Genomic DNA, 6,000 nt, shown 5'->3' on the forward strand with positions numbered 1-6,000 from the left:
ACATCACAAAATTCACACAAATACTAATTGGACTGAATGTGACAATAGTATAACACTGAAAATTAGATGAAATTTGAACCTTAGCTCCTCATCTTGGAAATCCTTTTATAGGAAGGATTGCAACAATCTTCAGATGGGAGGACACTTGTCAAAAACTAAGTAGAGAACAAATAAAAATATATTTCATAATTAGTTATATTCAAACATTCTTTGTATTTGGAACAAAAAAAATTATGCAACTACAAGACTAGGAAATGACACTTATCAGTAGGTAATTTTTCAAAAAATTATGTTTTATTTTTTCTACTATCACTTTTACTACCTTCCTCTTTATTCCTTTTCTTCTAACTGAAAATCAAATATGCACTTATATAAGATTGAGCAATCAACTCAACATTCATCTTTCAGTCTATTTCATTCATGTTCATTATGCAGATATGCAATTAAAAACAAATATTTTTGCCATATAAGGTCAAAAACAACTAATTATCAAGTGAGAGCCATGTGTCACCATTTGATTTGGTAGATCAATTGCCTTTTTCCTTATTATCTTTCCATAATGTTGCAACTTTATTTCTTTCTTGACTGCTAATTATGACCTACAATACTGGGATCTTCTTATTGCCCATTAACTGTTCAGGAGCTTATAAGGTCACATATTTTCTTGATTGTTTAACAATTTTCCTCGCAACCACATGAGTGAAGGATTCTTGAATATTTTTAGCTTGGCAACATCATGGCTAAGTGGGAACTACATTCTAATTTGAATTTAACTACATCACATCATCGTAGTGTAATTACAACTTATTATCACTAACCATGTGACCATGTGATCAAGTATATTTTAATCCTTTCACTAGGTCATAGCATTTCTTGACAGTATTTTTCCTAACATCACAACTATACAATCACATTAACCCTTCTATTTGTAAACTATTTCGCTGGGTCATAGACCTAACAACTCTTATTTTTATGATAGCGTGACTAGGTAAATAAGCAATCCTTAACAACTTAATTTCCTTCAATTGAAGAAAATATCAAATGAATATTTTATTTATTTATCAATCTAAATTCCATCATAAACTTGAACTTTTGGCTCTCCATGTGACCTTGTGAAGCTGTGATGCTACAAGTTAGACTTTATCGCTTGTTTGCTATAGTTAAGCCCCTAGCATCATTTTAGACCGTGACCACATGATAGGCAGAAATGTAACTATTTTGCAACCTTACAACTAATCCGCTTAACTATAGCACTTGACATTTGATGATGCAAAATCTTTGAATGCTGACTAACCTGACCACTTTGCAAGCTCGCAACTTGATTATTAACTTAGCTCTAACCTCCTGTGAAATTGCAACTACATACACCTTAACCACTTGGTTAATCATTTTTGCATCATCGCAACTTATTTTTGAGTGTATTTTCAAATTATATATATATATATATATGTATGTATGTATGTATGTATGTATGTATGTATGTATGTATGTATGTATGTATGTATGTATATATATATATGTATGTATATATATATATATGTATAGATATATATATACATATATATATGTATATATATCTATACATATATATACATATGTATATATATATATACATACATATATAGATATATATACACACATATATATACATATGTATATATATGTATATATATGTGTGTATATATATCTATATATATATATATGTATGTATATATATATGTATGTATATATATATATGTGTGTGTGTGTGTGTGTGTGTGTATATATATATATATATATATATAGTTTTATCAATCAAATATCATAACTCATTCAAAAAGTGATCCTACCATTTCCTATTAACCTTTCATATCTCCTAAAATGTGCCACATGTCATGATTTATTTACTTCTACTCTGGCTTCACCATCTAGGCCCACTAGGACACATGTCCTCTCATCGTATTCTCCCATTGTTTAAACATCTTGCATCTTCAAAATGTGAGAATATGACAACCATAGATTTCAAACTGATCAGTAGTTATGAAAATACTAATCTCAAATGTATCTTCTTATTAAATAGGGCACATACATGACATTATGTTGTATTCTCTCTTTGGTTGAAAACCTTGCAACTTGAAAATGTGAGAATATGAAAATCATTGATCTTCCTAGATCTAATGATTAGGAACAAGCATACCTTTTCTACTATAGTTAATGTTGACGTTGAATCACATCATGCCAATTGTAAAATCATTCTAACAGCATCCTCTTACCAAGTCATGCTTACAAGATTTCCCTACCATTTCCATGTGTTAGCATGTCATATTCTTGCTTTCATTATAAATCTTATAACTTCATTTTATGAGAATATGATTATTGTCAATCTTGGAAGATCTAACAACTAGGAAAAAAGTACTATCTGCATTGCTTTGAAATGAAAATGCCCCCATTAGGAGAGGTGACGATCAATCATGCCTTGATGACTTGAAATATTTAACTCAACACAAACATTGTGACCACATCAACGAAGCCATCACCCTATCATAAATCTAAACCATGATTAGCATTAATTGACTGTGACCATGCAACAAGCTTGAATCTTAACTACTTCTTTGATTGAGTGATATCAAATGAAAAATTATCTAATTTATCGATCAACACTCCTTCGAAATCTAACCCCACAAGCTCTATTGAACTTCCATCTTTCCTTGAATGTGCCGCATGTCATCTTTTTATTTTCTCACCCAAACCATTGGGCATCTTGGGCCCACCATGCCACATGGGAGATTTTCACTTCCTTGTTGCCTTAACCCATGATTTCACCTTAACTCAAACAAATGTGTGATCTCAAGCATTTTACATAATCATTACTCAAACCTCATGTTAGTCTCACATTCTTCAAAGCAATGACAAGCAATTCTTAACCATCGATCACTCGCACCACAAAATGTAACCACTAGGAAATAGTTGTGACCATGTGATGCATTGAATCACCTCTTTGCACCATACACTACCTAGTTGGCTCTAACTATTGTAAAATTATGTAGACCTAAAACATAACTATTTCACACCGTCACACCTCGACAAATAGTTAGCAGAAGAAATGGGACAATGTTGTGACCAAAAAAATTGCAACATCACAATTTGAAATGCATAAAAGGGGAAATATATATATAGTCAAGAAAACAGATCGAAACTTAGGGATATAAAGCATATAAACATGATTTTTAATGTATCCCATTACAAGAGGTCAAAACCTCAATGATAAAAAAGACAAAGAAAAGCCCTATGATTTAAATGTGAATGATAGGTTTATCTAAACTAGGCAATCTAGGCACACAATTTCTTGATTTTCAAAGGGATTTTTGCAAAATTTAGGTAAGATAAAAATTAGGCCAATGGTAACATTGTTCAATATTGCTTTAGAATAAAAGAAGTTGTAAATGCTATAAGAGGAGCAACTACTAAGATTAATGATGATACTGTATTGAGAAAAGTATTGAGGACACTTCTTCCCATCTATTCTATTAGAGTTTATGCCATAAAAGAACTAAGATGTATACTTGACACTAATTTGACCCTTGAAGGATTGGTAGGTAGGCTTACTACCTTTGAACTCTCTAATTTTGATAACTTCAAATCTGAGAATGTTGAATCTTCTTTCAAAGCTAAGTTGTCACAGAAACAACCTAATGAAAAGAAAAAGAAAAAGAGAAAGCATGTTTCTTGTGACAGTGATAAAAATGAGGAGGATGAAGAACAACTTGAAGCATTGTTGCCTAGGAGATTTCAGAGAGGCAAAGTAAAATGCATAGGTAAGATGACTATCATATGTTTTAATTGTAATGAAGTTGTTCATATTGTTGCAAGATGTCCAGATAAGAAGAATAATAGAAGTGGAGGCAAATTTAGAAGCAAAAGAGATGAGAACAACAAAGATTAAAAAGCAAAAGGGAATAAATCCTACTACATTGTTGAAAAGGAATCCAATGAAGAATTTGATGATCATTAGAACGAATTGTCTATGTTGCAATGAAGGATGATTCTAATGAAGATGAGGCAACTATACTAGTATCTCTGACAGATAGATTATTGATAGTGGTTGTTCCAATCACATGACTAGAGATAAAATTAAGTTCAATTCCCATATGTATTATGATGGTAATAGTGTTAGATTTGGAAATGATGCACCATGTCTTATCAAAAGAAAATGATCAATTAAGTTGATAGGTAAGATCATTTGTGACAATTCTTAGTATATAGAAGGACTGAACTATAATTTGTTTAGTGTATCATAACTGAATAGTGTTGGTTGTAAGGTTGAATTTGGAAATATAAAATCTAAGATCTATGGTGCAAATGGAGAGCTAATTGGTAATAGTGATCAAATCAGAGGTAATATTTTCTAATTTGACATAAATGATGCTACTTGTCTTATTGTACAATTTGATGATGTGTGGCTATAGTGCAAAAGACTATGTCATGTTAATTTTGATAATTTAGTTAGTATCAGTAAGATGATGAGAGACAGAGGTTTTCCAAAACTAAAGAAACTAGATAATGAAATTTGTAAACAATGTCAGTTAGGAAAGATGGCTAAATCAAGATTTAAAAGCAAGACTCACTCTTCAAAAGAAATTCTTAAATTAGTTCATACTGATTTATGTGGACCAATCAATGTGCAAGGCTATAAAGGTGACAAGTATATTATCCTATTTGTTGATAATTATTCTAGTATGATGACAATTATGTTTTTGAAGAAAAAATATGATGCGTTCCAAATGTTTAAGTGGTACTTGGCTAGAGTGGAAAAGGAAACTGGAAATATCTTGAAATGTCTGAGATTTGATAGAGGTGGACAATTTACATCAAATGAGTTTAACATGTTTTGTAATGAAAGAGGAATCAAAAGATAGACTTGTACACCTAGAACCCCTCCACAAAATTGGATTGCTAAAAGGAGAAATAGATTTGTGATGGACTATGCTAGAACACTCATGATGAAGAACATTATTTCTTTGAAATATGGGAGAGAAGTTGTAAGTATAGTTGTCTATATACTGAACCATGTACAAGTCAAGAAAGGTACTCATTCAACACCTTTTGAATTATGGTATGGATACTCACCCAGTGTAAAATATTTTAAGGTATATGGAAGCAAGTGTTATATCCTTAAGGTTAATAGGAATGACAAATTTGATGCTAAAAGTGAAGAAGGTATATTCCTAGGGTATTCCACAAGGAGTAAAGCTTATAAGTGTTAAAATACTAATACTGATAAAACTGTGGAAAGTGCCAATGTGAAGTTTGATAAGTATACAGAGGTACATGAAGCTGAACCTACAAAAGTACCTGAAGATTATAAATCTTTTATGTATTTCTATGATGACATGATAGATGATGAATATGTGAACCAAGTTGCAAATCAGCAACATCAAGTTTCACTAATTATTGAGTCACATACAATGAATGCTGAGCTGTATTCAGGAACTAAGTTATATTCACAATTCGAGTTGTAAACTTTAGCTAAGGTACATTCTAACAATGAGATTAGTGCACATGAAGGAAATGTTACTTTAGCTGATCAGAAGCACATAGTGATTTTGAAGTTGAGGGACCTATAGAAGAAAGCAATGTAGAACCACGATTTTCAAAGTATTTCAAGAGACATCACCCTCCTACACAAATTATTGGAGATAATGAGGTTAGACTTATGACAAGAAACAAGTTGAGAAGTGATACATGTCTTCTAAGCATGCATGAACCCAAATCAGTTAGTATGAACCAATATTGTATGGATCAAATAGCTACTCAAAGAAATGAAGGATGAAATTACTGAACCTTTTATACTCTACTGTGATAAAACAATTTCTATAAACATATCTAAGAACCCTATGATGTATACACATACTAAACATATAGCTATCAAGTATCATTACTTGAGAGAGCTAATTCAGGACAAAGAAGGAGAGATGGAATATGTGAATACCAAAGAAAAGATAGAAGGTATATTCACAAAAG

Source organism: Cupressus sempervirens, chromosome 7, assembly GCF_028749045.1.
Source record: "Cupressus sempervirens isolate cs-2001-9-10 chromosome 7, ASM2874904v1, whole genome shotgun sequence".
Classification (NCBI taxonomy): Eukaryota; Viridiplantae; Streptophyta; class Pinopsida; order Cupressales; family Cupressaceae; genus Cupressus; species Cupressus sempervirens.